This window comes from Ovis aries, chromosome 10, assembly GCF_016772045.2.
Source record: "Ovis aries strain OAR_USU_Benz2616 breed Rambouillet chromosome 10, ARS-UI_Ramb_v3.0, whole genome shotgun sequence".
In the NCBI taxonomy this organism is placed as follows: domain Eukaryota; kingdom Metazoa; phylum Chordata; class Mammalia; order Artiodactyla; family Bovidae; genus Ovis; species Ovis aries.
In genome coordinates, this window is record NC_056063.1 from 31758548 (window position 1) to 31782371 (window position 23824).

The 23824-nt window shown below is 42.1% G+C and overlaps 1 long non-coding RNA gene across 3 annotated transcripts; it reads left to right on the plus strand.

Annotated features, from left to right (window-relative positions):
* The first annotated feature begins 16 nt into the window (after positions 1-16).
* On the plus strand, positions 17-21915 carry LOC105610254 (uncharacterized). 3 transcript variants are annotated; one of them, XR_006060974.2, is made up of 5 exons: positions 17-267; positions 8217-8365; positions 9363-9571; positions 10605-10737; positions 19551-21915. It is a non-coding gene; the product is annotated as an uncharacterized LOC105610254 (long non-coding RNA). The 3 variants fall into 3 exon arrangements; XR_001043084.4 differs by lacking the exon at positions 19551-21915 and having other exon boundaries at positions 8217-8677; positions 10605-10884; XR_001043083.4 differs by lacking the exon at positions 19551-21915 and having other exon boundaries at positions 10605-10884.
* The last annotated feature ends 1909 nt before the right edge of the window (positions 21916-23824 follow it).

A 23824-nucleotide genomic window follows, 5' to 3' on the forward strand; every position in this document is an offset into this window, starting at 1 on the left:
CCCCCCAACATCCGCCGGAAGTGCGTCCGTCCGGGCGAAGGAAGGAAGGAGGGCGCGGGGCGCCTGGAGGGAGCCGCGTGGGGCCGGGGCTCCCACGCTTCAGGTCCCGAGGGACCTGGGGCCAAGGGCGCTGTGAGGGATGTGGGCTGGCGGAGGGCGGGGAGGGGGGGCTCGGGCCTCTGCTCTCTTCGTCAGCAACCCCGACCGCCGGGGGAGGGGCAGTGTGCTTTGCCAGGTGCGTCGCCCCGTCAGTACAAAATCTCTGAGGTAAAAATGACTTTTTTTTTTTTTTCATACGGATAAGCAAGGCCCAGGTGGGATGAGTGATTAGGCTGCACCAAACCTGGAACCCAAAGGTTTTCCCAATTTCTTTTGCTTTTTTAAAATTTAAATCACGTATCGACGGCGTCCTCTGTTTAGAACCCTGGACCGAGACTAGAAATAGAGAAATGAACCGGCTGGCTGTGGGTCCTCGCTACAGCAGTAGAGGAGCTTTTGGCGGTGGCCAGGGTGACAGCTAAGCTAATTGAGGGCTTTTATTTGGGCTTCCCTGGTAGCTCAGCTTTTAAAAATTCGCCTGCAATGCAGGAGACCCCGGTTCAATTTCTGGGTCGGGAAAATCTGCTGGAGGAGAGAGGCTACCCGCTCCAGTGTTCTTGGGTTTCCCTTGAGGCAAGTGGAAGAAAGAGCAGACACCACTGGATCAGCTTTTGAGGACAGTGGCATCTGTGCGAAAGCTAGGTTTCAGCCAGCGCTAAGATGTGCAGATAACTTGGAGCGGAGTAAAATGTACCAGGAAGTCTTGGTTGCATGTTTTCAGGGCCACAGTAGCAGAGGAGTACCTGAGTAGAGATGTCAGTTTCTCTCCTTTCTGCCCTCATGCAGCCTATACACACTTTACCATAATCTCTGGCACTCAGACTGTTTCCCACGGACTCCTGCAGTCGGGGGCCATGTCTTACAAAGTGTCCTATCTGCATTGTAGAAAGCACCCACTAATGTTTATTAAATGAAAAGTGGAGGGGAGGAACGCATAAATGGATACTTGTGCCTAAGAGGTAAGACTGACTAATATTGTTGGGATGTAGGCTGGAAGTAGGTTTGGAGAAGTTTCCAGAATCACCCTTGTGCACCTGGAGCCCAACCTGAAAGCTCAGCACTATAAGCCAAGACCCTAAATCCTTGTCTGGTTCCAATTATGCCCCTTCCCTCAGGACTGGACTCAACAAAAACTGCCATCCTACCACAGTCTCTACAATTCTGCTATCAGCTGACATCAGGAGCCACAGTGTGTGTATGTGTGTGTGTTGTGCCCAGCCTTCTCATTGCCTCCAGCTGCAAATTCTGGCTGGGCCTGCTTATCCTTTCTCCCTCCCAGCCTCTCAAGACACTTCTCAGCCAGGTGGATTCTTTTGAGCTTTGAATTCAGAATGGGGGGATTTGGGGAGAGGCTTGTGCAAGGCTTGGTGCCGTAGCGATGTTTTCCCTCAGCATTTAAGGTAGAAGAGTGAGCTCTTCGTTGTCTGAGAGAGAAAGGAGGGAAAGCAATTCATGGAAAAAGTTAAAAAAAAACATATTCTCTCCAAGGTAGGTAAAACTTCAGTTCAGTCACTCAGTTGTGTCCAACTCTTTGCGACCCCATGGACCACAGCACACCAGGTCTCCACGTCCATCAGCAACTCCCAAGGTTTACTCAAACTCGTCCATTGAGTCGATGATGCCATCCAACCATCTCATCCTCTGTCGTCCCCTTCTCCTGCCCTCAATCTTTCCCAGCATCAGGGTCTTTTCAAATGAGTCAGCTCTTCACATCAGGTGGCCAAAGGATTGGAGTTTCAGCTTCAGCATCAGTCCTTCCAATGAATAGGATGGACTTGTTTTATCTCCCTGCAATCCAGGGGACTCTTAAGAGTCTTCTCCAACACCACAGTTCAGAAGCATCCATTTTTCGGCACTCAGCTTTCTTTATTGTCCAGCTCTCACAGCCATACATGACTACTGGCAAAACCATAGCTTTGACTACCTGGACCTTTATTGGCAAAGTAATGTGTCTACTTTTTAATATGCTGTCTAGGTTGGTCATAGCTTTCCTTCCAGGGAGCAAGCATCTTTTAATTTCCTGGGTGCAGTCACCATCTGCAGTGATTTTGGAGCCCCAAAAAATAAAGTCTGACACTGTTTCCACTGTTTCCCCATCTATTTCCCATGAAGTGATGGGACCAGATGCCATGATCTTAGTTTTCTGAATGTTGAGTTTTAAACCAACTTTTTCACTCTCATCTTTCACTTTCATCAAAAGGCTGTTTAGTTCTTCACTTTCTGCCGTAAGGGTGGTGTCACCTGTATATCTGAGGTTATTGATATTTCTCCTGGCAATCTTGATTCCAGCTTTGCTTCATCCAGCCCAGCGTTTCTCATGATGTACTCTACATATAAGTTAAATAGGCAGAGTGACAGTATACAGCCTTGACGTACTCCTTTTCCTATTTGGAACAAGTCTGTTGTTCCATGTCCAGTTCTAACTTTGCTTCCTGAGCTACATACACATTTTTCAGGAGGCAGGTCAGGTGGTCTGATATTTCCATCTCTTGAAGAATTTTCCAGAGTTCATTGCGGTCCATACAGTCAAAGGCTTTGACATAGTCAATAAAGCAGAAGTAGAGGTATTTCTGGAACTCTTGCTCTTTCGATGAACCACTGGATGTTGGCAGTTTGATCTCTGTTTTCTCTGCCTTTTCTAAATCCAACTTGAACATTTGGAAGTTCACGGTTCACATACTGTTGAAGCCTGGCTTGGAGAATTTTGAGCATTACTTTGCTAGCATCTGAGATGAGTGCAATTGTGCAGTAGTTTGAGCATTCTTTGGTATAGCCTTTCTTAGGGATTGGAATGAAAAGTGACCTTTTCCAGTCCTGTGGCCACTGCTGAGTTTTCCAAATTTGCTGGCATATTGAGCACACTTTCACAGTATCATCTTTTAGGATTTGAAATAGCTCAACTGGAATTCCGGGACTTCCCTGGTGGCTCAGAGGTTAAAGCATCTGCCTGGAATGCAGGAGACTCGGGTTTGGTCCCTGGGTTGGGAAGATCCCCTGGAGAAGGAAATGGCAACCCACTCCAGTACTCTTGCCTGGAGAATCCCATGGAAGGAGGAGCCTGGTAGGCTACAGTCCATGGGGTCACAAGAGTCGGACATGACTGAGCGACTTCACTTAACTGGAATTCCATCACCTCCACTAGCTTTTGTACACAGTGATGCTTCCTAAGGCCAACTTTGCATTCCAGGATGTCTGGCTCTAGGTGAGTGATCACACCATCGTGATTATCTGAGTCATGAAGATCTTTTTTGTATAGTTCTGTGTATTCTTGCCACCTATTCTTAATATCTTCTGCTTCTATTAGGTCCATACCATTTCTGTCCTTTATTTTGCCCATCTTTGCATGCAGTGTTCCCTTGGTAAACATTAGATGTTTCCCTTGGTAAACATCTAAGGTAAACTTAGAACTGTTGTATTAAGTATAAATTTCAGAAATTGCTCCCCTGCAATTGGCAAGGGTGGTACAAATTTCAACTAAGAAGAAAGTTATTATGTTTCAGAGGACCATAAAATAACCTCCAGATTATGAAGTGTACCTCCAGCTCCTCTTTAAACTGTCTGAATTCTGACCGTGTTGGGAAAGGTCCAGTGTGCTTAATTTAAGATAAATCCTATTTACACATCCTTCTTTGCAAGTCCCTTTATAAATGTTAAGAGATGGAGTATGTTACATCAAGTTTATTTGACAGACCCTTTAACCCTCAGAGGTGGGTGTTTCATATTTCCTCTGAAACATTTTGCTATGATTTCAGTTAGAGCTACCTTTAAAGAGTGTTCTCTGCTTAGAAAAGCTGGGTTTTGATAATACTAGAGTGGACTCTTTGGAATCCAGGTGTTTTCTCTGACATCTCCATTGCCTCAGGAACAACTGAAGTTAGCATTCCATTTTCCTTGCTTTCACAGCCCTGTCTTAGGTATGTGTGATTTGTTTGTTTTGGCTGTGTTGTGAGGCACGTGGGATGTTAGCTCCCTGACCAGGGATCAAACCTGTGGCCCCTGCATCGGAGGCACAAAGTCCCAACCACTGGACCACCAAGGAAGTTCCCCTTTATTTTTTGAATTTTTACCTTGGGTGTATGTGTGCTCAGTCACTCAGTCATGTCTGACTCTTTGCGACCCCATGGACTGTAGCCCACCAGCCTTCTCTGTCCATGCGGTTTGCCAGGCAAGAATACTGGAATGGGTTGCCATGCCCTCTTCCACGGGATCTTCTGAGCCAGGAATCGAACCCGTGTCTCCTGCATTGTAGGCAGATCCTTTACCTCCGAGCCATCGGGGAAGCTCCAAGTCTGTATTTTTAGGAAACGGTTTGTATTTTCAGCATGGAGAGTCTATTTATTTGCCTGTGGAGCATACAGCTGGTAGGTTATATGCAAAGAATTTAAAATTTTAGACTTGTTTCTTTTACCCTTCATTTGCCAGTCTACATGTAGGAGCATAGAATCATTTTAATAGTAACTAGAAATTTTAATTCTGAAGATATATCTGCCAACAAACATTGTGCAGAGCCTTACAAAGCCTGGTATATTATGCCTGCATGCCTAATGTTTTCTGTTTAGATGCTGGTTTTGGATAATAGTGTCAGTGGTCCCCTCCACTGTCATGAATAACTGAGAGGGGAAGTTTTAATATTTTTGAAAATTGGAAAATTTATCCCCTGAGGACAAAAATTTGAGAGAAAATCTGCATATATTCAAAGCACACTAGAAGATTATCTCAGAAGCAGTTTATATTAATCTTATTTAGAATCTAAAAGCTGATTTAGAATCTAAAAGCTGAAAAACACAGCCTAAGTCACTCTGATTGTATGACCGGTTTGACTCTCTTTCCTTCTAGAAGCAATGCATGCTCATTGTAGAAAATTAGAAAACAATATAAGGGGGAAAAAAGGGAATGGAGAACAGAGTTAACCACTGTGAACACATGGGCTCTGAGACATTCTAAGACAGAATATGTTTGTCATTTTAAAGAAAATAGAGTGACTCCATTTTCTACGTGAGCTGGGAAGTTTCCTCTTGGCTTTCTTCACGGCCATGTTATTATTTAGTAAAATATGTCATTCTGAAGCCTTAGAAAACACCCTTCCTTTACTTCTTCAAGAATGGAGAATTACACGTAGGCTCTTTACTCAACATTTTTCATTCTGTCAGTGTGGTTGGATGCCAAGTGGCTGTTCTGAGTAATTTTTGAAGGTACGTTTTTTTGGTGCTTTGCCAGGGAAATCATAACTCTTAAAATGCACCATAGACCTATTGAATTTATGGATAGATATTATGTTCCATGTTTTGTTGTTTTCTCACTGTTTTAGTCTCTGGGATTGATGCCAAAGGCCATTCAGCCTCACTCCATTTATTAGAGTGTACAACTAAGTTTACACATTAGAGTTTAGAGGGGAAAAAAAGACCTTGTTTATCATTTGGCTTAAGATGTCTTTATGTCAGTGAGAAAGGAAAGTATTATTTCTCAAATACCACAGTGAAATCTCATGAGAAATAGGGTATCATAGTTAACAAATAATTACCCGTTGCCTGAGCCACAAGAAGAACTCCTTGCCTTATTCCAGACCATCTTCTCTGCTGCTGTCAGATGTTTTGTGTCCTAAAATTCAAATCTGTGACTTCCCTCCTCAAAGCGCTTCACTTGCTCCTCATTCCTGGCCATCCAGGATTCCAGCCTCTGTCCAATGGCAAACAGGCCTTCTGTGATCTGACTGCTAACCTCATTCTTAAATCCTTTACTTCGGTCATATTAGATTACTTGGAATTCTCTGAAAATGTCATTGTTTTCATGCCCCTGCACTTTTATTCTTGCTCTCCCCTCTTTCTGGCATGCTCTGTTGCACCATCTCAGGTCAGCATCACCTCCTCTGTGAAGTCTTGCCTGACTTGCTCCACTGCCCCATTCTCCCCGCTTCAGGCAGAAGGGATCCTTCGTGCCCCATAACATACGCATACTTGTTTGACTGCAGCTGTAGCACATTGTTGCACTTGTTTGCACATGTGCCTCTCCTTTTTTTTTTTCAGCTTTTTCGTCTGTAAATCTCATTCACCATCTTTTGGGAGCTTTCATCTTACTTTAGGAACACTGTAGTAGTCTTTCAGCTTGTATTCCATCTCTACCATCTTATGTTATGAATTCTGTTAACTCTTACTTTTCCTACGTTTTTTAAATCTTGAATTTTTCTTAGATTAAGCTTAATTTAATAATTTTTTTCTCTTAACTCTGTTTTTTCCCTTTATTAGTTCAGCGCTTATTACCTTTTTAAAATATTTTGTGAGATGTCCTAGAATTTTAATGTACATAGTGTGTACGTGTAATTTAGTAAGGTGTGTAATTAATCAAATGTGTAATTTAATGTCTTCAGTTAGTCAGTGTTTTACCCTCTTGAACAAAGTACAGACCTTTGAATGCCTTATTCCTATTATCTCCTTCCTACTTATATGCCATTTTTTTTCTACTAGCATTTTGATTCTATATTATTTCCAAACCTTATAATTGAGCATCATTGTTATTTAACACAGTTATTTTATAGGTTTATCCATGTATTCATCATTTTCTTCACTGTTTGGAATCTCTCACCTTTCTGCTATGAGTTTTCTTCATCCTAAAGTATATCCTGTATAAATTTCTCTGAGTCTGTCGGAAAATGTTTTTATTCCACCAATATTCTTGAAAGATAGTTTGTTGGTTATAGAAAATTCGGTTGTCAGTTACTTTCTGCATTTTGAAGGTACTATTCCAGTGCTTTCTGAAATCCATGTTGCTTTGGATAAGTGTGCCCAAAGTCTGTTTTTCCCCTGTGCATAATCAATTTCTCCCTCTGACTGCTTTTAAGATTTTTTTCTTTATCTTTGACCACAAAGTACCTTGGTATGAATGTGCCTTTTTACTTATCATGCCTTGAATTTGTTGGGCATATTTCTGTGATAAAACAGGAGTTGTTGTTGTTCAGACACTAAGTCATGTCCAACTCTTTGCAGCCTTATGGACTGCAGCATGCCAGGGTTCCCTGTCCTTCACGGTCTCCTGGAGTTTGCTCAAACAGGGATGACACTCCTAAAAAAAGTCACATTTACCTGACCTGTCCTTCCTCCCTTAGCCACCACCTCATTTGAACACAGTTATGAGATCTGGACCTGTGAGAATCATCTTGAAATCATGAGATTACAAACACAAGAATGAAGAAGTAGAAGAGAAAGCATCTAAGTCCTTAATAACCTCACCAAGCACTGAATTGCCTACTTCTAGGCTTCATGCTTGGAGAAGGAAATGGCAACCCACTCCAGGATTCTTGCCTGGGAGATCCTGTGGACAGAAGTGCCTGGCAGGCTACAGTCCATGGGGATGCACGAGTCAGACACAACTTGGTCACTAAATCACCATCACCACCAGTCTTCATGTATAGGAAGGAAATAATCGCCTTTTTGCTTAATGTTTGTTCTTTAGTCAGTTACTCAGTTGCATCCAAAATTAATCTTAATCAGAACATGATCCTTTATTTCTCTGTGAAGTGCAACAAGCACTGTAACAGAGTAAGTGCTCAGTAACATTTCAAACAACTACTGGTCATATTGAATCGTGTGTGAAGAAGTCTGTTTGTCTTTGAAAATATTGATAAATTTGATTTAAGAATTTTCTTTTTAATAAAAAACCTGTAGCTGACCTACAGATCAATTTTTAAAAAGACAAACTAATATCAAATACCTACTAAAAGTACCAGACAGTGTTTCTTCTACTATGCCATAGCTTGTCAGACTTAACTGGACAAGTACCACAAGGGAAGCCTGGCGTGCTGCCGTCCATAAGGTTGCAAAGAGTCAGACACGACTGAGCGACTGAACTGAACTGAACTCTGGTTCCTAAGTTAATTCTTAGGAACCAGAAATGCAATCAAAGACATATGAGACATACATGCTTCTTGAGTCATTATGTTTGAAATATATCATTCATTCTTAGGAAGGAGGAGGCAAAAGAAATGAAAATCAAGGTTAATCAGAAAATCTGGCCTGAAGGAGTTGCAAGTGTAAGCAGGAAAGAAGAGGAAGGAGAGAGTGAGATAGAGAATGATAGAGAGGTCACAACAGCTGATTGTCTTTACTCTTCTGTCTTCCAACCAGCTCAGCTGTCTTTTAAAAAGAAGACATGTCTTAAGAAGGAGCAATCTGCAAGCCAGCCAGAAGCAAAGACGCCATTGATTGACCTGTGGAAAGTGCTCCTATTCATCCACTGCTAAATGCATTCTAAGAATGCTGACTGCATTATTCAGGTGTGGCTTTCTGGGACAGAACGTGATCTTGTGCTGCACGAGGACACACACACAGAGCCTACAATCTGGGGAAGCTCCGAAAGTGTGTGTTTAACCTCTCTTCCCTATCACAGACATTTTCTCACAGCTCCTAAAGAGCTGGCCTCTACTGTACTGCAAAGGGCTTCCCTGGTGGCTCAGTGGTAAAAAAAACCTGCGTGCAAGTGCAGGAGATGCAGGTTCGATCCCTGGTCTGGGAAGATCCTCTGGAGAAAGAAATGGCAATCCACTCCAGTATTCTTGTCTGGGAATTTCCATGGACAGAGGAGCCTGGTGAGCTATAGTCCATGGGGTTGCAAAGAGTCAGACACAACTTAGCGACTAAATAACAACTTCACTGCAAAAACTCAAATATGCTTGAAAAGCTTGTTTCTTTAGTTGATTACTCCCAAGGTTTTCACCTCATTCAGTGTAGGGAATCCTGTTTCAGGTTCTATGTAGGAAGAATCGTTTCAGTGCTCAGAGCAGTCACCCTGAGCAGTAGAACTGAGGTAGACTGAGTAGACTCAATCATATTTGTATCATGAGGATAGGGAGATGCAGGAAGCTGCAGTCTGGCTTGGGTTTGAGAATTGGTTCTCCAGTTGACCAAGAGTCCCTCCCATCGCCACGACAAATGTGTAAATGCCCAGTCTACCCACCTCATTCCCCCTGATTGACATAGCCCAGGCTCCTTAAAGGGTCAGAATTCACACACATTTTTAAACAATCAATATGGTCATATCTTAAAATAGGAGAAAGAGAAGCCTTGAATGCTTCCAAAGCAACCATTTCTGTCCCTCAGAGGGTTGCTGCCTGACCTACCAGGGAGGAGAGTGGCTGCTACTGGGGCATTTGGATTTCCTTCTATTTCTACTATATCCCAGTCATTAAAATGGGGGATCTCCACAGAGTTAAAGGTTATTTTACACAGGAAGCACATTCAGTATTAGTACAACAAATGTTTTCCTTTCTCCAGCCATGGAAGAACTCCACTCAGAGGGAGTCGTGATAAATCAGAGCATCAGCCCTTTCCGCTTGGACACCAATAAGTCCTGCACTTCAAAATTGCTGACCTAAAAAGGATGCTCAAGAAGGAGCAAGTTTTTTTTTTTTTTTCTTGTAAAGAAAGCAACACCAGAAGCAGTGTGACTTCCTTGTTCACTTAGATGCATGCAAAAAAGAAAAGTGAGTCACTTTTGAGTTTCTAACTTTAGCTTATAGAAACAAAGCACTGAATCATGGAACTTGTCAGGGAAGACCTGGATATAGTTTTCTCTAGATAATGTTCATATTGAAAGAGTCCGAAATTCTATTTTTGTGGTAAAGTTACGGGATTAGAGCTACAAGTGTCTACTCATCAGTAATTTTGCAGTTCAGGATGTGACTATAAAAACATTCCAGCAGAGATACGGCAGAGCCCACAGAGCCATCTAACTTCATTGAGTCAGCCACACTCAGGCTAGAACTTCTCTGAATCCAGAATTGAAAAGGAGCTGTGAGATCAACATTAGGAAAAGCACCGTGGACTCAGTCCAAGTATTCTTGTTCGTCATGCTGTGGATGAAATGAAGGGTTTAAAAAATCACTTATTCAGTCATTTGGAAACTTAAATAAAAGCCTTTATTTGATAGGATCCAAACTCAAGTCCTTCTGCAAACCAAAACAACTCTCTTGAAAACCTGACATAACAATTAGCCTGCCCCAAATAATGAGTGTTATTTCCTCCCTTTTAAAAGTACTAGCCCCCTGCCCTGTCCTCAGTACTTTTAAAACTTGCTTTTATTATCTCTCATACATACGGTCTACCTTTCCAGTTCTGATGGGTTTGTAGTTAATAGGTGTCAACCAACAATCAAGCAATTATTGGTAACAATACCATGAAATAATTTCTAAAACTGTTTTAACAATCACGCTTCCTCGCTTCACCATTCTGCCATACTGCCGCCCATTAGAGTAAACTAAGCAAAACAAAGTAATTTGCTGACTCAGTGCATTCCTAAACCATGATTTGGGGAGTATCTGATGTTTGGAATGTTTGCATTATGGCTCTCCCAACCGTGAGAGGATTTGTTTTCTGTAAGATTTCCTGGAGTCCTGGGATAGTTGTTGCACACTGCAGTTAAATTCAATACTATGTAGGGTTCTGAAGAATGATTGAACGAACAACAACCAAAAACCCTCTTCAGCATGAATATTCTGTCCTTTCTGCATTTGTCAGGGTCGCTGTCTTTGCTTCAGGACTTTCTTCCTTCCACCCTCACAGCATGAGCCTGTGGACTGCCTGCTGAGGAACATCCTACTGAGAAGAACCTCCAGATCATTCCGTGAGATGGTAACAGAAAGGAACCAAGGTGAAAAGAGGGGTGGTGTGGGGAACTTCCCTGGAGATCCGGTGGTTAAGACTCTTCTTCCACTGCAACAGGTGTGGGTTTGATCCCTGGTTGACTGAATGGCGTGGCCAAAAAGCAAAAATAAAAGATGGTGTGAGATTCCCTCAACCTTCTGGTAATTGACTTGGCTTCTGGTAATTGATTTAGGGTCTTGGATACATATCCTTCCTTAAAACAGTTCCCACGTAATGCCAGACCATGTGTTGAGACCTCTACCTGTGTTCAGACCTTTCAAATTAAACATTATTAATAATTGCCATTTTGCAAATGAGCAAATTAAGACTTAGAAACCTTCACTGCACTGACTGTCGTTAAGTCAGTGACAGAATCAGTTTGTCAGGTTCTAGAGCTCAAGCTCAGCATTTTGCTATGTTGTAGCCACGCGTTCTGGGAAACAAACTCACTCAGAAGGACAATGCAGATAGTGGAGTGCAGTTTATCACACCGGCGGGCCCAAGGCAGAGTCTCCTCTTAGCCAAGGACCCTGACCAGCATTTGTGAAAATCTTTTATACCCTATGTGTACGTGTCTGAACCCACCACTCCAAATTCCTTGAGACTTACGTAGACCAAGGAAAATACAATCCCAATAACCCCATCATTCACGTGCTATGTGCTCATGTGCTCCAACAGTCAAACAGCTATCCAGTAATCAATAAACCTGAGGTTATACTCCGATAGATACAGAAAAATTTATGGCCTGTCTGGAGGAAGGGGTGATTATGTTTTCTCTTAGGCGATGAGTAACCTAGATATGATCTTCAAGGTTCCCTTGTCTTGAGGGGGTCTTATCCTTCTGTTGTTGTTTTCATAGGCACTAAACACAGAGCTCAGAGTCCATTGGAAAGGTGGCCGAGCATGATCAGCATGAACAGGCCTAAGATGGAGTCCAGGCCCTATGAATTCCTTCTTCAGCTATAGTTCCTGGGTAGAAAATTCAGCCACAGTGCCCTTTAAAAAACCACAGAAATCACGATCTAGCCACATGCAAAATAAGTATTGGTTGAAAGTTTTCAGAAAAAGTAGCAAAGATTTTGAAGCTGTTTGGACGGGCACATAGACAAATGAAAAGAACTATCATTTCTCTTTGAGTGCTGTTTATGCAGCATTTGTAGTGTTCACCTGATAGCAGACTGGGAGCAACCGGATACTGCACCATCTAAGGTTGCTTTGGCTGATCACAGTGGCCTCAGAAGGAGGGACCACCATTACACAAACACACCTCTTACAGGCCACCACCAAGTGAACTGAGAATGTATTTCCATCTCATCCTATTCTCACATGTCAGTCCACAAATGACTTAGTATCGCTGACTGAAAACCCAAATCTGAAGGTACTTAGAGGAAAAAAAGACATTCATGCTCTAAAGCCCATTTCTTCTCTCCTTTATTGAAGCTAGCATTAAAATCAACAATATAAGAGGTGCATTGCACTCGGAAGCACTGCATTTCATGATAGTCATAGAGTACCTCCTTAGTGCTACAATGATGACATATGGCCACACACACACACAAAAGGCAAGTTCAAAAGATGATCTTTCCCCAAAACTTCTAAATAAGATTGAAAGACATGCCCCCCAAATGCCATTCACTTGATTCATGTACTGTCTTCAATCAAATCTCAGCATTCCATTCTAAACACGAAGAATATATTTTTAGTGTCAATAAGTAAAGTTCCCAGCTCTCAATGTGAGGGGTGGGAAGCCTTTATCTTGGTGGGGGTTGGGCAATGGGGACCTCCTAGCCTCCTTCAAATAGCCACCGAATCCCTTAAAGTGAAAGTACTGGTTACTTAAGCAAATAAAACAAACAGCAATCCTTTGATCTTTAGGAAGCTCTTTCTTGTTAAGGTAACATTCTGTCTGACTTTTATGTTTCAGCATTCATTGTATATTTAATTATTTTTAAAAGTTTTGTTTTAAACGATTATACTTTTTTCGTAAGTTAAGATAAACACAGGCATGCTTTGTTAAAGATTAAAAATAAATCTCACACGAAACTGCAAAGTTGGCAAAGATAATACCACATGGGGTCGGTATGTTCCAAAACACGATTCTCACGGGGCCCCTCTGAACACACTGAATTAGAATTTTTGTTCTGAAAAGTTTCAGGAAGCCCCTGACTCTAACCCACCCTTTCCTGAAACTGGTGAAAGTATGAAAAAAAATTACCACTCAAGTGAAAATAGAAGAGTCTCAACACTTTAGGGAGGCATGTTTTGTCTGTCTTTTAACTTGTTACTGTGTTCAAAAATACCTTGTGATAGCTTTCAGACAGGGAACAGACTGGGATAGCAATATTAAAAGAAGGATGTTTTCATCCTTCAGTGGGTACGTTATCAAATGACTGCTTTTAATTAAACTTGAGAGTAATTACTAGATCTTACTACACTGGAAACATCACTCATCCCTATTTGAGTTTGATTGTAACCTTTTATAAATAAGGGTTCCCTTTTGGAAATATCAAAATAGAGACAGGTTTTCCTTGTCGCCTCATTTTTCAGGCTTATTCCCCAGAATCTTTGACTGTTCACTTCCCCTTCCATTTTATTCTTTCTTTTTATTACAATACATCTTTTCCTGCAATTGGGAGAGTCGAATCCATCATGGATTCCGGACCAGGACGTCTGAGATGCTAAATGCAGTTCTCAGGGCAGACGGTAGGTGGCGTTGAAAAGCCGTGCCTCAGCCAGCCATCCTTGCTGGAAGTCCCATCAGAAGTGTGAGCAGTCTGATGTAATGCGACAGGAGAGAGAAGCAGTCGGGAGCCAGAAATCGTGGGTGTCTACTCCTCCCTTAGACACCCATGCTTATGACTAGGATCCCTCTTACTTTCAAATGGAAAACTATTCTACCCCAGTTGAAAGAATTCAATATTCAGATCCAGTGAACACTTTGCAGAAGGTTGTTTTTACTTTCTCAATGCCCAAGATGTCCATGTGCCATTGCTGTTTGCTAAAACTAAACAAAAATGTACACATGTGAACTCAATAACGTGTTTATGTTTAGAATTACAGGAGTCCTTTATAAGTCTAGCCTCAGATTTCTGGAAGGAAATATTTTCCATCGGGAATAACAAATATATCGGTTTTCTAGGGTTTCTCTAAGAGAAAAGTTAGGAAGAGCATTGCCCAAAGATGTCAAGTGCAGCTAGAACTATGGAACTCAGCTCAGAGTGGAATGCGATAAGCCATCAGAAAGGAATGTGATCTGGGTTTGCTGGAATGAAGTGGGGTTTATTAGTTATTCTTTCCCAGGACCAAAAATTGACAATTGGTTGGCCTAGATGAAATTGTTGCTATTTGGACAGGCTTGTGGGAATTAGGAGAAAGACTTAGAAAGCTAGAAGTTCAAGCACGTTATTGTTCTGGCATTGGGCCACTGCAGTCTGTGAAAAATAGAACTAAAAGCAAATTAATTGAGGGTTAAATCTTCATAAAAACTAAAATTATATAATCTTGGAATTAGAGATCATGTGTTCTAACCTCTCTCCAAAAACAAATATCCCCAGAAGAACATCTTTGAAAGATGACCTTCAAGACATTTTCTGGGACACTTTGAAGAAAGAGTTCTAACAGCTTTTCAGAATACCCTACTCCATTCCCAAACCCCTGATTTTAGCACTTCTTGAACCATGGTGAGGAGCCTGGAACACACAAACATATTCTTGGAGTTCTAAACGAGATGTGCGAATTTTTGTCTTTTCATTTGGACAACAACTGAAAGAGAATTAATATGTAAACACGCTACAGTGACCATTTTTTTCTACTTAGTAAACTTTCTGGTTATGATCAGTTTTAGGTTTACAGGGAAATTGAGTGAAAAGTATAGACATACCTTATACCCCCTGACTCCTCCACCTCCAGTTTCCATATGACTAATATCTTACATTAGTAGTAGTGAAGTCGCTCAGTCGTGTCCGACTCTCTGCCACCCCGTGGACTGTATGTAACCTACCAGGCTTCTCCGTCCATGGGATTCTCCAGGCAAGAATACTGGAGTGGGTTACCATTTCCTTCTCCAGGGGATCTTCCCGACCCAGGGATCGAACCCAGGTCTCCTGCATTGGAGGCAGACACTTTAACCTCTGAGCCACCAGGGAAGCCCAATATCTTACATTAGTGTAGCACATTTGTTGAGCCAACATCAGTGCATTATTATTAATTAAAATCCATACTTTGTACTAGGGTTTGTTCTTTGTGTTGTACATTCTAGAGGTTCTATTTTTTAATTTATTTTATCGAGGTGTAGTTGATTTACAGTGTGTTGATTTCTGCTCTACAGTGATATGATTCAGTTATACATATATACACATTTTTTTCATATTCTTTTCCATTTGTGTTATGAGACTAGTTCAACTTTCTTTGGGACTTATAAGTAAAGAACAGACCTGGACTGAACAGGCAACAAGTGTTGTTAATTTTAGTGAAGAAAAGTGACAACCTGCCTCACTAACGGAGGTCTGTCTGTGGTTCAGTAAAAGAAATATGTTTTGTTTGAGTCATTGCAAATTATGCAGTGGCCTACACCTCCAAGATAAAAACTATCTTTGGTACCATATTCATGTCCTGAAGGGTGATTTTGTTTTAGCAAACAACATCATCTCTCACATTAAAATAAGGCTATTTCAATATTGTTGACATTGTAGTTTTTTTGCATTTAATTTATACATTTGTAAATGTAGTTCATTAATTTAATTTGTAAATTTGTTTAACTGTAAGTATAAGGATTTTTGCCCATAATTAAGAAGTGCTATAAAGAAAATAGCTTTCCTGGTAGCTCAACTGGTAAAAAAAATCCATCTGCAATGCAGGAGATGCTGCTTCAATTCCTGAGTCAGGAAGATCTGCTGGAGAAAGGATAGGCTACCCACTCCAGTATTCTTGGACTTCCCTGTGGCTTAGCTGAAAAAGAATCTGCCTGCAATGTGGGAGACCTGGGTTCAATCCCTGGATTAGAAAGATCCCCTGGAGAAGGGAAAGGCTATCCACTCCAGTGTTCTAGCCTGGAGAATTCCGTGGACTATATAGTCCATGGGGTCACAGAGTTGGACAGGACTAAGTGACTTTCACTTTCATAGAGAAAATACCTGCAAGTGCTATGACTGTTAAGACGTTAATATCAAAAATATATGAACACCTCATCCAACTCAATATCAAAAAAACAACCCAATAAAAAGCAGGCAGAAGACCTGTATAAATGTTTCTCCAAAGAAGACATACAGATGGCTAACAGCCACATGAAAAAGTGCTCCATATCGCTAGTCACCAGGGGAATGCACATCAAAACCACAATGAGATAGCACCTCACACCTGTCAGAGTATCTGTCATCAAAAAGACTGCAAATAACAAACATTGGCAAGGATGTGGAGAAACAGGAACATTTGTATACTGTTGGTGGGAATGTAAATTAGTGCAGCCACTATGGAAGATAGTAAGGGGGTACCTCAAAAAAAATAGAACTACCATATGATCCAGCCATTTCATTCCTGTGTATATACCTAAACAAAATGAAAACACTTAATTTGAAAAGATATATGCTCCTCAGTGTTCATAGCAGCACTGTTTATAGCAGCCAAGATATGGAAGCAACCTGTTTCCATCAACAGATGAATGAAGAAGATGTGGTATGTTTGTATCTACAATGGAATGTTACTTAGCCATTTAAAAAGAGAATGAAATTATGCCATTTGCAACAATGTGAATGGACCTAGAGAGTATAATGTTTAGTGAAATAAGTCAGGGAAAGGCAAGTACTCTATGTTATGGCTTATATGTGGAAACTAAAAAGTAATGTATATACCCAAACGGAAATAGGCTCACAGATACAGAGAGTGAACTAGTGGTTACTAATGGGGAAGAGAAGGGGAGGAAGGGGCAAGATAAGGGTATGAGATTAAGAGATACAAACTACTACATATAAAGTAGATAAACAACAAGAATACATTGTACAGCACAGAGAATTGTTTTAGTTCTGCCAGCAGTCTAACCCACAAGCACAGCCCCTTCTTTTGTAATAAGTAAATGGAGTATAATCTATAAAAATATCAAATCACTATGTTGTACATCTGAAACTAACATTGTAAATCAACTATACCAATAAAAAAGAAGAGAGACATTATAGAAAAACACTTGTAAACCCTGGGGATTTGAAGAATGTTCTTTTCTGTATGAAGGTCTATGCATAACTCAGTTTAAGAAGCTCTGCTCTAAGCGTGTGCTGGTTTTTCCCCATGTAGTCCACAGGACTGCCTCCCTGTGGTTTGCACACACTGCTCCTGGTTCTCCCCTTGGAAATCTAATCCTTTTCTACACAACAGCCCTCTGAGTATTCAGATGTAACAATTGCCCAGTTTAAAGTTTTCTCTTTTATATTTCAAGAGACAGAGAACAGGTTAATATAGACTGAGTATATGTCTAACCCCTGGGGGTCAATTTATACCTCTACTGCCCTCCTTCCACTGATAGTATTAGGAGTGAGGCTAAAGACTTGCTTTCCTCATTTACCAGTCCTCTCAAGAGTGAAGGCAAGGTCAGCCTGGCCTGATTTGTTCTTCATGAATTCATGATGACTCTTAATTCATGATGAACTTATTCTCTGAATGCTCTTGGCTGTGTCCTGGGCAGATTAAGCTGAAGGGTTACGTTTCTGTAATACAGCCTTCTCCAATTTGAACTCTAAGACAATGTTTTCCTATAACCAGTGTTCTGGCCACTCTTATCAAAGAGAATCAAGGATGGTTCTTTAAATATAACCTCAAGTCATATCCTCCAGGACCATGGTTTGATGACCCAGACCTAGGATGAAGAATGAGCAGGGCTCGCTGGGAAGCCTCATGTTGCTGACAACCGATAGTTAAAGTTACTGCCTGAGTCTTTGATGCTCCAACCAAAGTTGCTCCTTTGGAGGTTGGGGTCAAGGTAGCTGGGACCTAAAGACCCTGTGGACTTGGGAGTGGTGTCAGCCAACTGCTAAGACAGAAAATAAGGACTCTTTGAAAAAGACCCCATCCTTCTCACATGAAGGATTGTGGTCCATCATGGACCAACAAGTGAGAGTCAACAGAAAACCTGAAGAAAAAGTACAAGTCAGTGACCTCAAGATCTGAGAGCAGGTTGGGATGAGGTTTGAGGAAGTTTCTCCAAGTAGGAAGTTGAGGAAAGAGCATGGAGAAGAAGAGTGTCCCGAAGCACCACTAATATGGGTGCCCGGTGTGTGTGTCTCTGTGGGTGTGTGCGTGAGTGCACACATGCACTTGCACTTTCCGGTGAGACAGAAGGAAGAACTAGAGAGAAGACAGTTCTGCCAACAGTCTAACCCACACAACCTAACCTTAATAGAGTAGGGGAAAGGGAATTAAGCATTCTTCCCTTTCAGTAACATGACTTTGATGCTCATAATCAGTTGTGAGGCCTCTACGAGAAACTACAAATTTTGATCCTTCAAAGCTGGGAGGTGACTCCTGTGGGACTTAGTGGTGAGGAAGGTGGTGCAGAAAGCCAGTGTCTCCACAGGACAGCCTTTGCTAATTAGGCACATATCTGGATGGACTCCTAGCTACCTAAAGACAAACCTGGATATTCCTCATATGACAAAAGAGCATTGATCTTGGAAATGAGCTGGGGTAGGTCTTCGCTCCAAGACTTACCAGTCATGTGATCCTGGGAAATTCACTTGGCTTCTCTGGGGCACAGTTTCCTCCTTGGTAAATGGGATGGTAATAGTATGCTTAGCCCCAGGGTGGTTGTGAGAATTAAATGTTGAAATATACATGAAGTATTTAAAGAGGGGCATATGGAAAATGTTACATCATGTGTGATTTAATTTTTTTTTTAACTTGGCCTTTTCCTAATTTCCCTCATGACTCAGATGGTAGGGAATCTGCCTGCAACATGGGAGACATGGGTTCAACCCCTGGGTTGGGAAGATCCCCTGGAGAAGGGAATGGCAACCCTCTCCAGTATTCTTGCCTAAGAGGCCCCATGAACAGAGGATCCTGGCAGACTACAGTCCATGGGGTCGCAAAAAGTCGGACATGACTGAATGACCATCACTTTCCTAACTTCAGAGGAAGCTGGGGAAGTGCGTATGTGGCTGAGGATAAAGGAACTACTAGAGGTGGCTCCAGCCAATCAGGACTTTCCCCTGGGGTTGTGTCAGGACTGCTTACCCCAAGAACAGAGTGTCTCCACCTGGTATCTACAGAAAATCAGAGTAGTGCTAGTAAAGAAGAAGGGGGAGGGTGGTAATGACTATAGGAGAAGCTTCGGACTGTATTTGCCACACACCTTGACTTTCAAGTGAGACACACATACACGTGGCTGACCTAGATGGCGGATCTACCTGGGGGCCAACCACAGCCAAATCTAGGTCCCTCGTTTTAGTGTTACTTGCCGGTACCAAATGATTTAATAGCTTGTGTTTCCCAACTATCACGGCCCCAGTACAATGTGTTCACATATGAAATTTATAGACCTTAGACATCTTAAAGAACAAAGTACAGCTATCACAAGAACACCAACAATTAAAGAGTCACTCTAAATAACAGTACCTCCTATTTAGAGCATGTGCTACTGGGCTACTTGGTCATGATTCTCTCAGCTGTCTTCATCTGAGGTATTCTACTTGTCTTGTTTGACCAGAGAACTTTCAGTTTCTTTAAGAACACATATTTCCCCTGGTACACAGCTTCAGCTTTGACAGCTTGGACAGAAATAAGTTAGCTATTTGTTGCCAACTTACTTGTTCCATTTTTCTTTTCTTTCTTCCTTTTTAGTTTTTTTGCTGCACTGCACATGGGATCTTAGTTCCCTGACCAGGGATAGAACTCATGCCCTTTCACTGGAAACTCAGCATCTTAACTACTGGGCCGCCAGAGACCCCCAGGAAAGTCCCTCACCTGTTCCATTTTGAAGCAATGTAAATATCCTCTATCCGAGGAGTAGATTATGATTCTATTATGAAATGTTATGTGGAAACTAATCTCATAAGGGTATAAGACTGTAGCAACAAGGAAGTCTAGGTAAGTATCATAATAAACATCAAGTGAACAAAGCCATAGAGGAGATACTCTGGGTCCATCCATGTCTCTAAGGGTTTTCAGTTGTTCTAACCAATTTCCAGCCACCAGGCTGAACATCTCTGAATTGGGGAGCTCTGCCCCAAGCACCCCCAATTATGGACATACACATAGTTGAGAAATTACCTCCTTTTTTCCACCCCACACCAGTCCTTAAGCAGTGGCCATGGGCAGTCGATGTACAAGTACCCTACCTCCAGTATCCCTTTGAGCTGCATGTTTAGCACTGTGTTCCCGAATTTCCTTGAGGATTAAGCTTCTATCACTTGATAAGGCTGCTCTTTATTGGCTTCTCTCCTTCACTGTATGGATTCCCCATGCCCCCAGTGGCATTGTCTGCACTCCTCAAATAAACTACCTTGGCATGACTACTTTGTCTCAAGATCTGCAGCACAGGGAATTGTAGCCACATCTGTATTTGTCCCTATAGATGATGTGTGCACACACAGGCCAGGAGGAAAGGGAAAAACAATGGCAGGAGTTTGACTGAGGATGGTGAGAGTATGTTAGATTTTTTTTCCTTCTATTTTCTAAACTTTATGTCCAGTTGTTATATGAATGTAAACATTTTTTGTTTCATATTTTTAAGCAATAGTAAGAACATCTGTGTGCCTCAAATTCTCATGCCCAGAAAGGTTGCAAACAGACATGAGAAATAGCTGTTAAGGAAATGGGCTGCCCACAGCATGGTCTGTTGCAAGGAATGCAAGGGTGATAGCACAGGAGCCAGTGAGGTTTCTGAAGCCAGAGCATGACCTTTTAGAAACCAGACCTCAGTCTGGTCCACAGGTAACATCTCCAGCAAGTCAAGGTTTACCTTGTTTAGTGCCCAAAGTATAGCAGCATCTATTTTTTTTTTCAAAGAGCAAGCTGGATAAATGCAAACATATTGTATTCATTCCTTTTTTTCTTTTTCTAACTTCCAAATAACTAAGCATTCTCTTTGGAAAGTTTCTTCACCGGTAAGCAAAATCATTTGTGTTTTAAAATTGTGGTCTGTAGTTTATATGATCAACTTTTATGTTACTGAGCTGTCTTCCATGTAAAACCTATTTTTAACCTGAAGAGGTGCCTCTAGATACATAACAGCAGACTGTAGAAGTGAACATTTTACTTTATTTTCCCACCATTTTCTTATTTAAAACTTCTAATGGGCGGGAAAAAAAAACACAAAACATATAGGCATGTGCAATTGATTCTATCGTAAAGGGAATTTAGGCCCTAAACCAAGAGCTAAAGGGATTGTAAGGTGTAAAGCCAAACTATTTGGATATGTCATCTTTGAGATAAATATTGTACCCAACAATTTTTTTGAAATGGGGAGGAGTAGATAACTGCTGGATTCAAGAGGGTAAGTGATTTTATTTGAAAGGCTAATTAAGTCAACATACAAGTTTTTCTTCTCCTATAGACAAAGTGAGGGTGGGGTAAAATGAGGAAGGAAAATGTACCCTTTACCTCCTGTTATTTCTTTCTCATGGGAAGGCCGATAGAAGCCGTAGAACATGCTTTAGAGCTAAAGATCTAGGTTCAGATACTGGTTCAGCCACTTACTGGCTGGGAGGTCTTTAGTGAGTTCTTTAACTTCTCTGTGCCCCCATTTCTTCCTCTGTAAAATCGACATCATACCCGAGAGAAACACCCCTTCATAACAGCAAAGAAAGGAAAGGCAACAGAAATGCCAGTCAACGGAAGTATGTATGGAAAAAAATCACACAGCCAGGAAAATGAATGAAGCTCAGCCGCTTGTGAAAGCATGGATGAACCTAAGGAATGTGATGCTTGGTGAACAAAAGCCTGCCACCCTTTGCATCCAGTCCAAATCTAATGAAAGCTGAGCAATCAAGCGTTTGGGCGTGCAATGGAAAAAAACAAGGAAATGCAAAATTCGGGATAGTGGGGTTGTGTGTGGGGGCGGGCAGGAGAATGGATTGGGAGGAGCACAGAGAGGGACGCAAGTTACTGTTCATGTTTTTGTTCTTGGGTTGGGCGGTAAGTTCATTGGCAAGTTTATTTTGTTATTTAAAATATGAATAAATGAATAAAAGATGAGCAGAAGAGGGCCAAGCCTGGAACGACAATGTGTCCTGAACCAATTAACCCAGTTACAATGAACCCAATTCTAGTACATTTGAAATGGCAACAAAAAGAAAAATAGACAAAGTAGTATCTACTTTATGGAGTTGTGATAAGAATTATATGAGAAAATGCATGCCACATACTTAACATAACTGCCTAGAAAAGAGTACATTTTTAATAGATGATATCTCATTTTGCTGTTTTGCAAAACCGGAGTTTTTAGATGATTTTAGACTTTGGAAATGTCTCATATACTTGGAATGTGTTCATTTCAACTGAACAAGATGAATTCTAAGACTATTCCCATTTTCAGCTCAGTTCCACGTATATGACAGATGAATAGAACAGATCCTTGAAGCTAGCCATTCGTTTTCTAAGGCCTACAATGTGCCAGGTATCGTGTTGGGTCCTGGAGATGGTGGGGGGTGTCACGCAGCTAGTCTTGGCCATCTTGGAGGACATGGTGCTGAAGGAGTAAACAGATAGTCAGGTGGTTACAGAGGTGATTAGAGCCAGAGAGCGAGGAGCACACTGTGACTCAGCACCCCTAACCCTCATCACAGTGCCGCGCAGGGCCTGGGCACAGGCTGGCCCGGCTGTGAAGCATCCACGGCCCAGCTTCACCTCCGTGGGCGAGTGGACAGGTTCAGGGTCACCATGAATAAACACATTAGCCTGAGCCAAGCGTTTAGAAGAGTGCCCGGTGCACAGTGAGTCTCCGGTGCTCATTGATTTATTTACTATAAAGAAAACAGAGCAAGGGTATGTAGTGAAGGGTTCAGCTGCCACTTCCATCTTTACCCACCAACACAAAGACCTTTTTACCTGTGAAAGGGGTTGTCTTACACATTCAGGCTGCTATCACAACTACCATTGGCTGGATGGCTTATAAACAATAGACATTTCTTTCTCCCAGTGCTAGAGGCCGAGAAGTCCAAGATCAAGGCTGCATCTGACTCAGGGTCTGGTGAGAGTCCACTTCCTGGTTCATAGCTGGCACCTTCTTGCTGTGTCCTCACAGGGCGGAAGGCTCTCCAGGGTCTCTTTTATAAGGGCATGAATCTTCTTTAGGAGGGGTCCTTTCTCATGACCCACGTGTGTGCATGCTAAGTCACTTCGGTTGTGTCCTACGTTTGCAATTCTATGGATCATACCCTACGAGGCTCCTCTGTCCATGGGCATTCTCCAGGCAAGAAAATTGGAGTGGGTTGCCATACCCTCAAGACCTAATCACCTCCCAAAGGCCCCACCTCCTCATACCATCACCTTGGGGATTAGATTTCAACATATGGAGGTGAGGGTTGGGGCACAAGTGGTCAGTCTCTGTCAGGGTCCATCATGCCTTCCTCCTGTGGTCCTTAGTTGCATGGTCGCTATTAGCACTGTCACCTTTGACTCTCCCTTGAACAAAATCACCCAAGTACTTAGCTATCCTTGCATTCCATGCGAGGAAGTGGTGCTGGCTACCCTCACCTGTGTAAGTGTCATGACCTGGGGGTTTGTGAGCAGGAAGGACTACAGGCCTCCAACTTGGCTGCCCGTCCTCAGCTTCCTGCCTCAGTCCATAGCACCACTGACCTCAGGCCCTTTCCTAGCTCCCTGGGCTGGACAACTCAAGATTTTACTTATGGCTTTTTACTTGGACATACTTACATTACCCCTGAATATTTACTGGAAGGACTGATGCTGACGCTGAAGCTTCAATCCTTTGGCCACCTCACTTGAAGAGCTGACTCATTGGAAAAGACCTTGATGCTGGGAAAGATTGAGGGCAGGAGGAGAAGGGGGCAACCGAGGATGAGATGGTTGGATGGCATCAGTGACTCAATGGATATGAGTCTGAGCCAACGTCGGGAGATGGTGAAGGACAGGCAAATCTGGTGTGCTGCAGT